Here is a 12,913-nt window from a genome sequence, read left to right on the forward strand (position 1 = left end):
CAGCCTGTGGATACGTAGGATCTACGTTGAAAGACAAGGATGCCTGAAAAGAGTGCTGATTTACGGACCAACAGTGAGACGTAGCCTAAGGACAAGAAGAAGACCAATGCGGTACTATTTATGTTAATGAATACATTAACATAAACCCAAAGGCCTTTTTCAGGGCCAGCCATATTTCTCGAAAAGAGATAGCCTTTCAATTGCCTACCCTTTTTTAAATTTAAATTTAAATTTAAATTTAAAAAAAAAAATAATCCCATATTCAATTCCCCTTGTCCCTAGACAAACCCAAACTCTATTCCCATGTTAATTTCCCTTGTCCCTAGACAGACCCGAACTCTATGTTAAATTCCCATTGTCCCTAAAGTGAACCACGATTTCTCTCCATGTTAAATTTCCATTGTCCCTAAAGTGACCCAGGGGTCTTTTTAATGCTAAGTCCCATTGTCCCTAATGTGACCCCATTTACTACTTATGTTTTGGTCTCAAACTAAGAAAAGCATTTTATTCATACTTGTATCTACAAATTTGTACACTTGGAAAAATAGATACTCTTAGTGATGAAATTGTCATTATTAATTCAAACTTAAAAATAGATACTCTTAGTGATGAAATTGTCATTATTAATTCAAACTTAAAAATAGATACTCTTAGTGATGAAATTGTCATTATTAATTCAAACTTAAAAATAGATACTCTTAGTGATGAAATTGTCATTATTAATTCAAACTTAAAAATAGATACTCTTAGTGATGAAATTGTCATTAATTAAAACTTAAAAATAGATACTCTTAGTGATGAAATTGTCATTATTAATTCAAACTTAGAAATAAATACTCTTAGTGATGAAATTTTCAGTATTAATTCAGACTTAAAAATAGATACTCTTAGTGATGAAATTGTCATTATTAATTAAAACTTAAAAATAGATACTGTCATTATTAATTCAAACTTAAAAATAGATACTCTTAGTGATGAAATTGTCATTATTAATTCAAACTTAAAAATAGATACTCTTAGTGATGAAATTGTCATTATTAATTCAAACTTAAAAATAGATACTCTTAGTGATGAAATTGTCATTATTAATTCAAACTTAAAAATAGATAATCTTAGTGATGAAATTGTCATTATTAATTCAAACGTAGCTGTCAGTTTATTCTGAATATATTTCAAAATGTTATCCTTTATAATATTGTATATTAATCATTCCAGGATACTCGGATGCGGTAGGTCATGGGTTTGATCCCCGGTCGAGTCATACCATTGACTTACAGAACTGGTACTAACAGTTGCCTCGCTTGGCGCTCAGCATTAAGAGGTTAGTGTTAGGACTGGTCGGCCTGGTGTCAGGATAATGTGACTGGGTGGGACATCATGCTACACGTCTCCGGCATGATGCCCCAGTGCTAGACATCACTATAAACTGTCACACTGCAGACATCGTAGCGATATGACTGAAAAATTGTTAAAGCTACGTTAAAAATAAAAATCACACACACACACACACACATAATTCCAGGATAACTACTATATACCACTGCAGGTACATGTATGTTGAGGTAGAAAGACCCTCCAGCCAAACATAACTGGGAAGGTCTGAGACGATCAGGGCGAATGTGTAGGTGGATAACAGAAAGAAAAGAAAAAAGAACAAAAGAGATAAAGAAATAAGAAACTATAATAATTTCATGCGTTTCCGGAAACAATTTGCAATGTTTAATTTGGATTACAGTTTAGTATTACCGTCTCCTCCTCGAAATTGCAGCACACATAGTTAGGACTCCCTAGTGCTTATCTGACCATGGCGTTAGGGAAGATATCAAAAATTGGGATTGCATGGTACTGTAATAATTTTATAAAGGACAACTTTATTATTTATATAACATAACGCTTCTGACTGTTGTTTGGTGGGGTCAAGAAGTTGGCCGCACAGACACTATACCCAGTTGTCGACAACACATTTAGTGTGATCTATAGTCGGACTATACTATAAATGTACTTGAAAAAATGTAAAATTAATTTTCGCGCCGAGATCGGGGATAGCTAACGTTTGGTGTGTGTGTGTGTGTTAACAGCTCCTTTCAGTACCGTATGATTTCACGTGCTGGATGCGAAAAAAGCAGCAACCTGAAGGAAAACAAAACATCATACCTAATGACAAAATTTCATGAGATTACCCCGACGACCCGTTCTGACAAATGGTCCTGTCTATCATACCATACACTTTTCTTTTAAATATACAGTATGATAGGGACTGTCAAACCGGTTAATGGGGGTAATATGTGGAAATTTTGTCATTTGGTATGATTTTTTTTTCCCTTTCAGGTTGTTGCCTTTTTTCGCGTCCATCACCTGTGAAGTCATACAGTACTGAAAGAAGGAGCTGTTAACACACACACACACACACCTTTTTTTAAAATTAAGCTGGTGTAGAGCACCTTTGGGTGGGCCATGGGTTCATGTGAGACACACTGTGGGTCAAGAGTTTGGTTATTTTTGTCTTCATCATTTTCTATTAAATAAATTTATGTTTAGAACTTGGTACTTACTAAAACAAAGCAAAACATAAGCTCCTTTCAGCTTTCTCTGCCGAATATAACTCTTTGCCAGATTACTAATATGCTTTATTTGTGCTTTCTTTGATTTTAACAAAATAGCATTAAACCAGAATTCAGCAGCATGAGCAACAATGAAACATCTTAAAAACTAGACATGTTATTATATACAACATGAGATGAATTGAAACAATATTTTGTGCAGTACATACAGATAATGTTGTTAATTTTTTTCTTCTTTTTTTTTTCTATCACCATTTTTCAGTACATTAGAGGCTATACATGGCAGCTAGAAATGCTGGTTGATTTAGACCATGGATGATTCAGTACAAATGCCAAAATACAGACTGATTCAGCTCATATTCTGGGATAATTTGGACCATGTGAAATACTAAATGAAAATAATGGAGCAAACATACCTGATTAGTCTTAGTAGTTTATACTTTTTTGCAAGCATGGCTTGAGAATGTAAAAGGTTGATATTCAGTTTTTAAATTTATATCAGACATTTATTAGCAAATTTACAGTCGGAACAAAAATATTAAATATGAGCCATATCATTTAGGTTTTTTAAAATCCAGTGTTTCAGTAAAGAAATTATAAAGTTAACTTTTCATAAATCAGGACGGTATCAATAATGTAAATGCCTCATTTAAATCCCAGATGAAATTTAATATTTCTTATGGTCCTAATCACCCTGCATTTGGTCTGAATCAGCCATGGTCCTAATCAGCCCTGCATTTGGTCTGAATCAGCCTGTTACTGCAGCTAGTATACCTGGTGGAGGAAGAACAAGAGAAAATTTTGGTCAGAATCACCAAACTATTGGAAGCCATTGGCAAGCTTTCCTCTCATGGCCACATTGGCAAGCCCAAGACTCCAACCATCACAGAGCTGCGATGGAAGTAATCAGTAAAGGCAAGTGCTTGGGGCCGCTCAGCCACTTACAGATAAGAACATATGTTAAAATGCATTAACAAAACTACTTAAAACATGAAACTAAGATGTTTCAGACAAAAAACTGCACCAGTTTAAACTATCAGTATCACTAAAGCTAAGATAAACTAACACCAAAACTAAGTCAATTGGTTTATGGTTTGGTTTGGTGCTTGGTGGCCATTGCAGCTCCACCTAAGTTATAAAAAAATAAGACTTTATATGGACTCTACAGTTTAAAATTAGAGTCCAACTTAATTCTAAAAGACACAACAATGAATATAAACATTTTAGCAAAGAATCAGTTTAAAACAATGAAAAGACATGTAGGTACACTCTCTTTTTAATTTTAAATCAGATATGAATGTAACTAAATAGCAATGTGATACAAGTGTTGAGTACAAATACCTTCAGAGCAGAGAATTAAGTATAAAATAAACAGCAGCCATAACATACAAGGTATGCAGAAGTATTAAGAAATACACTTGGATATGCCCTGGGTGGCTGAGTAGACTAAGGCACTTGCCTTTACATATCACTAACATCTCACCTCTGGGTTCAAGTCTCTGGCTTTGCCAATGTGGGTATAAGCTTGCCAGTAGCTTCCCATGGGTCAGTGGTTCTTTCCAGGGTTTTCACAGGTTCTTCCACCATCATGTGCTGAAAAATGGTGTTAAACGCTTAACAAAAACAACAAAATATATTTGTAGTGCTTTTTAAGAATGTCTTGTAATTACTAATTTGGGAAGACTTGTAAATCTTGAAAGTTTCCATAGATATTAGAATGTTAGAGGTTGACTCTAATAACAACTATCACAACGATGGGAGGGGTCAGTTATATGTGAACATTCTTCATTGCTGATCCAGTTTTGATCCGATTTGGTATGTAGGTGTATGTCATCATGATCTCAAATGAGTTCAAGTATGAGCAGCATCCATCATGTTAATTAGGTGATCTTGTATTTGAATGACAGACCTTGTGAACAATCTATAGGCCTTGTATTTCATCAGATTTTGATCAGAATTGATATGTAAGTTTATAACAAGATCTCTCATGACTTTGGTTATGAGTGACATCCATGCATATTATTAAGGAGATGTTGTATTTTTGTAGCAGATATTTTTATCTCATTTCATATATAACTTTATATTATCAAGATTTTAGACAAGTTCATTTACAAGCAACATATATGAATATTAATGAGCATTTGATTTGTTAAGCTAGTGAACACTGTAGAGGCTATACTATATATTTGATTTTGAGCAGATTTGATAAGTAAGCTTATATTACCAGTGTGTCACGAGTTTAGTTATGAGGGACATCCACCCATGTTAATGATGTGATTTTGTGATTGGAAACGTGAACACTCTCTGCATATTAATGAGGTGATCTTGCATTTGATTTGTTAAGCTAGTGAATACTCTATGCATATTAATGAGGTGATCTTGCATTTGATTTGTTAAGCTAGTGAACACTCTAAAGGCCATATTCCTGGTCAGGTTATAGCCAGATTTGGAGTGGAAGCTAATATCAGAGGATTCCCACTACTTTCTGGATTTGGAATGGAATCTAATATCAGAGGATTCTCACTACTTTCTGGATTTGGAATGGAAGCTAATATCAGAGGATTCCCACTACTTTCTGGAGTTGGAATGTAAGCTAATATCAGAGGATTCCAACTATTTTCTGGAGTTGAGGATTTTTTAACCCCATGGCCACTAAATTTGGCAGGACAACACATATATTAGAACTGAACATTCTTTTAGAAAATTAAATAGTATCATTGCACTACATTGCACTGCAGCCTACAAAAAAATGCATCAGAATGCAAATGACAAGAAGGAAATGCCCTAAAATTTATATTTATCAAAAGGTGCTTTTTTTAAAAGAAAATCTTTTCAGCTTGCTTTATGTTTCTGTCTTCCTCTGCTTTTTGAATGCCCTGTCTGACAGCTAGGCGTCAGGTGGAACAGTCGTTAGCACAGCTCTCCCAGTCATTGACATTGATGTTGGCTGTCTTCATGTCCTTCTTGCAAACATCTTTGTAGCGCAGACTTGGTTGTCCAGTTGGTCATGCACCTTCTGCTAACTCCCCATATAACAGGTCCTTGGGAATGCGCCCTGGGTCCATTCTCTTGACATGGCCAAGCCAGCGAAGGCACCTCTCACTGAGAATGGAGAACATGCTGTTCATGTTGGCGCATTCTAGAACCTCAGTGTTGGGTACTTTGTCCTGCCACTGGATGTGCAGAATGTGCCGCAGGGATCTCAGGTGGAAGCTTTTGAGTTTCCTCATGTCTCGCATAGGTGGTCCATGTTTTGCTGCTGTAGAGGAGTGAGCTGAGCACGCAGGCCTGGTAGACATGCAGTTTGGTCTTCTCAGTCAGGCTGGGGTTGTTCTAGACCTTCTGGTTAAGTCTGGCCATCACTGCTGCTGCCTTGGCAATCCTGCCATTCACCTCAGAATCAATGGATTGTGAGCTGGAGATGTCGAACCCAAGGTATGTGAAGCTCTCAACAACTTCCAAGTTGTATCCATCGATGGTGATGGAGGGAGGATAGTCTGTGTCCTGCGCCATGACGTTTGTTTTCTTCAAACTGATGGTCAGTCCAAATTCCTTACAGGTGTGGGAGAGGCAGCATGCCAGCTGCTGAAGTCCATCTTCCGTGTGTGATGTCAAGGCTGCATCATTGGCAAAGAGCAGTTCACGGATGAGTACCTGTGTGACTTTAGTCTTTGTACGGAGACGGGTGATGTTGAACAGCTTGCCATCAGCCCTGGTATGGATGTACACTCCCTAGTGGCAGTCCTTGAAGGCATACTGGAGAAGCATGGAGAAGAAGAAGGTGAAGAGCGTCGGTGCAAGGACACAGCCTTGTTTGACCCCGCTGATGACTGGGAAGGCTTCCGATGTTGCGCCATTGAAGCACACTGTACTGTGCATGTTCTCGTGGAACAACTTGATGACAGAAAGCAGTTGTGCAGCTCAGCTGATCTTCTGCAGGAGTCTGAAGAGTTCACTCCGACTGACCAGGTCAAATGCCTTCGTCAGGTCTATGAAGGCAATGTAGAGGGGCATCTGCTGTTTCAGTCATATTGCTATGATGTCTGCAATGTGGCAGTTTATAGCGATGTCTAAGCATTGGGGCATCATGCCACAGACAGGTTGCATCATGTCCCACCCAGTCACATCGTTTTGACACCAGCCCGACCAATGCTAACACTAACCTTTTAATGCTAAGCACTTTGCAAGGCAGCTGTTAGTATTATTTTTATAAGCCTTTGGTATGACTTGGCCAGGGTTTGAACCTGTAACTTCCTGCATCCAAGACAGATGCTCTAACCACCAGGCCACCGGTTTAGCCCAAATAAAATATTTAGGGGTCATGATTTATAGTGATGTGAAATGGAACCTTCCAATTAAAAAATCTTACACCAAAGGAAATCATGCTTTTTAGATCTATATTTTAAGTAACCTATAATTTTGCCCACAAAAATGCAAAAGAATAAGCATTCAAAGGTTTAGTTTAACCTGTTTTAGGACATGCCTGTACAGTTTTGGACCCCAGGACAAAATTGAATAAAATCAAACGGTGAGCAGTCAGGTTTGTTACATCCACCCTAGGAAGTATGACCTCATTATTAAATAAGTTGTATTGAAAAGAATTTAATGTAGACTGGAAGAAAAAATTCTTCTCAAGAACAGTCACAGAATGGAAATTGTTACCACAGATATTAATCACAATTGACAAATCATCAGAAAAGTTCACTGATATTATTTCAAAATTAGTACAGTCATATTTTTTAATAATAAGTCTTTTGTAAATGTTGATGTTGCTTGGTACAACAATGTCACTGTAATTTAGCACTAAACAAATCAAGATCATTAGTAACTGATAAAAGAAAATACATGTAATAAAGAGAGAAATCACCAAGTGAATAAAAATTTCACAAACTGTTGGCATTTAGCACTTCAGAAAAGTAAAGTTAATGTACAAATTGATTTATTTATTAGTTTCTTTAACAACTCCAAAAGTTCTTTTTTTCTTCAGAATGAAATTAGCGGGAACACGATTGCCTGCCATTAATTTGTAAGACAGGAATCTCACATGCCACTCCAGAGTTTCTTTATTTCCAGGTTTAATTGTTTCTGGATCTACCCTGTGCACTTGACAGCATATTAGTACAGTTAGTGCATGGAGCCAGTCTACCCCCTCATGGCCAATATGGTGACTGCAAAACAGTATCCACTCTTGTATGTCATATAAATTTCATGCTTCAGCTGTGTTTATTTTATCAGGTTTTCTTTGTTATCATTAATAAATTGGTACAAAGTGAGTGACACTGATATCCATCTACAAATATAGTTCTTGGACTTAATTTAGTGCATGCAACATTTTTCACTTTCTTTATTTGAACTGCATAAGGCTTATCAAGTGCTGTTATTGAGTGATTCACATAAGCTTTTACTTGAATTGGAACACTGTATCCTGATGATCTTGATTAAAAGTGACATCTGCTTATAATAATGAGGTAATCTTGCATTTTAATGCCTGACCTAGTGAATACTTGAGACCATATTTCTAAACAGATTTTTATCAGATATAAGCTTGTATCATAAATTTTAGATCTCAGATGAGTTTGATTGCATATTAATAAGGATCCAGGCTGATCACACGGTGGGAATCGAAACAACAGATTTCTGGTCAGTGGTCCATTGCCCAAACTACCAGTGAGTTGGGATGTCAGTGGTTTCCAGGAAATGTCACCAGGAATGGGATGATAGAACTACCACAGTGGCTGTCTTTAGAATCATGTCATCCCTCAAGAATATCAGAGATGTTGTCAACAATTTGCAGTTATAAAAAGGAATTGTCATATCTTGGATTCCTGGAAACTTCTTTCATCCAGTAAAGCAGTGCTGTACAACCCACTTCCTGTGGGCCACATGCAGCCCGTGGGCTGATTTTAAATGGCCCGCCAGAGCTCGAGCAGCTACATAGTCATATCTTTTCAGTTTTCTGCTGCGGCCCTAGGCTTCAAGAAAAACATTTTTCAGTGGCCCATGGTGTCAAAAAGGTTGGACAGCACTGCAATAGAGTTTCAGTCCTTGAGTGACTTGTTTATTATGCCCCCACCATATTTATGGAAGGGGCATATCAGGGCCAGAGCAAGGCAACATGGTACCCTGTGTAAAGCAGACATTTGATGCCCCCACCAATCTGTATTTAAACTTTGGAAACATGTAAAGAACTGTAAATTTACTTCATAGTATCAGAAATACTCTCAGTTATCCAGTTTAAATTCCAAATAAAAAGATTTTCGTATGAAAAGAAAACAAAGATTTTGTTTCATTTGAGCTCACTTGTTTGATTTTTGCACTCATGCAAGCACACTGCTTGCATATAGCTTGCACCAGGTCGGGGTTGGGGATATGGTTTATCATTGTCTGTCTGTCATGTCCCATCACATTATATGACATCCGTCATGAATTTCATGACCATTTGGTGTTGTTTAAAGGACATCATGGATTGAAGCTGAATGTTGATTTAGGCTTTTCCACCTACACACAATAAATGGGTCAGTGAGTGTTAAACTCTTATCTATCATTTAGGATTTTATACAGACAAGCTTCAATGATTAATCAGTTATTAATAATACATCCAGGTTTGATCTTTAATTTTGGTTTGTGCAAGGTAAGTAGTCTCTAGTTTAAGTTTGGTGGTTTCCTTAACAGTGGCTCCTCAGTTTAAAGTACCTCAGTAGAACATGACCCCTCATACAATATAGGTAAGGTAATGAATTCCATTAGACTGATTGAATGTTTTTTGATATAATTTACTCCAGTGTATTATATAATTTACTACAGTAAGAGCCAACCCACACATAAATTATGGTAAACTTTTATGGCTCCAAACATGCTTAATGGCTTTATTGTGAGTGATGATTGTTGTTCTTTAGTTTCCTCTACCTTTAAGGACACAGCATGCATACATTTGGTCAGTATAAGCTGTGAGAACTTGTAGATATTACAATATTGTGCATAATTTTTCATGCTCTCAAATCTTACTTGCTGCCATCATTCATAAAAATATTGTAATTATTCTTTTTGCTTCTAATTTTGTTTTATAGGAATTAGTTTTTTAAAAAATAATTATATGCAAATTTTAAGTTCTTTGGCAAATGACAATTATTTTTATAATTGAAGTTTTTTGTACACCTAGGGTAAACATACATGGTACCCAGTAATGGATTTAAAAAGAAAATATATGCCAGGATACTCTGATTACTTAGAGGGTTCACATGAAGATTATGCATAATTGTAAACTGCATCCATGGATAACTACTCCACATTAAAAGTGCACTAAAGAAATATAAATCTTTTATCATTGAGTCTTGTTCCCTACATTTATTTCATACAATAATTACAGTGCCACCTCACTATAACTATCACGTCATATAATAATTATGATGTTAACTCACCATAAAATTGCTTCGTACAATAATTACCAATGCTACCTCACTATAAAATTGTTTCATACAACAATTGAAAAATGCTACCTCGCTATAAAATTGCTTCATGCAATAATTACCATGCTATCTCTATCAATTCACTCCATACAATAATTACCATGCTACCACATGATAAAATTGCTTCATACAGTAATTACAATGCTACCTCATTAGAAATCACTTGTTACAATGATTACAATGCTACCTCACTTTAAAATTGCTTCATACAATAATTACAATGCTACCTCACTATAAAATTGCTTCATGCAATAACTACAGTGCTACATTATAAATCACTTCTTACAATAATTACAATGCTAGCTCACTATAAAATTGCTTCATACAATAATTACAATGCTACCTGATTATAAATCACTTCATACAATAATTACAATGCTACCTCACTATAAAATTGCTTCATACAATAATTACAATGCTACCTCATTTTAAATCACTTCTTACAATAATTACAATGCTACCTCACTGTAAAATTGCTTTATACAATAATTACAATGCTACGTCACTTTAAAACTGCTTCATACAATAATTACAATGATACCTCACTTAAAATTGCTTCATACAATAATTACAGTGCTAGCTCGTTATAAAACTGCTTAGTATATTGCTTCTCTTGGACATTTAATTTGGTCAGAATTTTATTTGTTTTATCATTAATACTTAATTTATTAACTTATTTTAGATTTTGCTCATGAAAATAATTTATAATTTGACTTTACATAATTAAATAAAAATTTACATTTTTATATACTATTATGTAATAGCCTTGCTGACACATTCCTCGTTATAAGGTTCCCTCACTTATAACACAGGTCACTTTTATGTCTCCCATTACATCATTACAGAGATGGAGTACAGTGCTTTGAATTTATTCCTTTGAATCAATATTGACTACTACTACTGCTGTTGCTGGACAAGGATGCCTTGCATATTTTACCTTTCAGTGGAATATTTATTGAAGCTAAATCCACTTGCATAGTAACTTGTACAGGTGATTTATTCCTGAGGTTATGGAGTGAATCAGAAATAGGCATAAACTGAAAGTGATGTAAATGCACATACGTAAGCTGTGCATGAGTAACATCTGATGGCACAAAAATGACATCAGTGGTGCAAATTGAATGTTTTTTTCATCATTATAAATAGTGTTAATATGAAAGCACTTAAATTGGTGTAAATTGAACATCACCTGCATTTGTATGTATGCATTTTGCTTGGATGATCTGGAGGAGTTATCTCCCCTGCATTGTGCATTCACAGTGCATGCATACCTCAGTGCTTTTGCCTCCACTGGATTAGACTCCAATATTATTCCTAATGAAAATCAAATGGACAGGTCATTCTTGTACAGATTTACTATTGCTATCATAATGTACATCTCTTTCCAGGGTATTTATCATATCAGGAGGATTGTTTTCATTTTATTTGGCCAAGAAGAATGTGGACAGTAACAGAGTGTTAATCATGAAAGCCAGGAAACGAATAGCAGATCAAGAAATGGCCGATGCCAGAGCCGCTTATGAAAAGAAGAAAGCATTGTCAGCAAGCAAACACAATAATTCAGCCTCATAAAAAATTACTTGAACCACTTGTTACAAAGAAGTACATATTCCAAAAACACATAATTTTTTAAGAAGAAAGTTTAAAAATTCAAAAGGAACTATGTGTTCTTAATTATGTATCATCCAAATGTAAGGATTGATGAATCACTAAGTTTTACCTATCAAACAACAGCCATTAGTGTATTCAAGATTCCAAGGATGTCTGGCAATTCTTCTAATGGGCTGTTGGTGAATTGTATTATCTCTCCTGGAGTGTTGAGTTTATTTGTTCTTGAGTGATCATGATTGGATACTGACATGATTTTCATGGGATAACAGATGCTAGTTTAAGTTCATAACATGTCATTACATTGGTCCCTGACTTTAAAGCACTTTGGAATAGCATAGTATCTGATATAAAGTACCTCAGTGTAACATGGTCTCTGATATAACACTGGTATGATCATGGATCCCATTATAAAGTACCTAAGTGTAATATGGCCTCTGATATAACACTGGTATGATCATGGATCCCATTATAAAGTACCTAAGTGTAACATGGCCTCTGATATAACACTGGTATGATCATGGATCACATTATAAAGGACTTTAGTGTAACATGACCTCTGATATAACACTGGTATGATCATGGATCCCATTATAAATGACCATAGTGTAACATGGTCTCTGATACGGATCTCATTATAAAGCAACTTAGTATAACATTGTCATGATATAACATGGGTATGAACATAGATCCCATTACACTGGTTTAATTCTATCACCTTTTCCATTTAATGTACCTTAGTTTAAGGTGGCCTTACTATAAGATACATGTAGTTCACTTTTGTGTCTCCTTGAACTGTGTTTTAAGTAGACACCTTAGTATAAGGTTAAATATTTACCATGTGACTATTTTCATCCAAATTTGTGCAAATCATTCACTGTAAATTTAAAATTTATTTGTAATATATGGTGGCATTTTTGAAAAATAAACTTTGTTTCCCAGAATTTGTGTCATTTCTACCGGTAGTTAGCAAGAATGTTTGTATCCAGTGTGATTACCAAAGGTATTACAAATCTTATAATCCATTCACCTGAATGGATGATCATATCATCTCCCAGCCTGGTTTGCCTTATTTGAAAATGGCGCTAAGCATGCATCCAGTATAGCTGCAACAGCAGTTAATATGATAATAATAGAGCATATTCCCCTTTAGAGACTCTTGATATCATTTGAGACATCTGTTTTTTTTTAAAAAAAGTCCTCCTCACAACTGATAGATTACTAATTAATTTTTTTCAATGTGACCTTTCCTTATTCAGATGTTTAAATTTTTATAGT

At 35.4% G+C, this 12,913-nt stretch overlaps 2 long non-coding RNA genes across 3 annotated transcripts in view; both read left to right on the top strand.

Annotated features, from left to right (window-relative positions):
• Window positions 1–12,913, top strand: part of LOC149790423 (uncharacterized) — a 460,980-nt gene that overhangs the window by 247,319 nt on the left and 200,748 nt on the right. The window lies entirely within an intron of this gene.
• LOC149790426 (uncharacterized) lies at window positions 1,720–12,579 on the top strand. Its single transcript, XR_016423841.1, has 2 exons — window positions 1,720–1,842; window positions 11,416–12,579. It is a non-coding gene; the product is annotated as an uncharacterized LOC149790426 (long non-coding RNA).

The sequence above is a fragment of the Sinohyriopsis cumingii genome, chromosome 10 (assembly GCF_028554795.1).
Source record: "Sinohyriopsis cumingii isolate HCF-2022 chromosome 10, ASM2855479v2, whole genome shotgun sequence".
Taxonomy (NCBI): Eukaryota; Metazoa; Mollusca; class Bivalvia; order Unionida; family Unionidae; genus Sinohyriopsis; species Sinohyriopsis cumingii.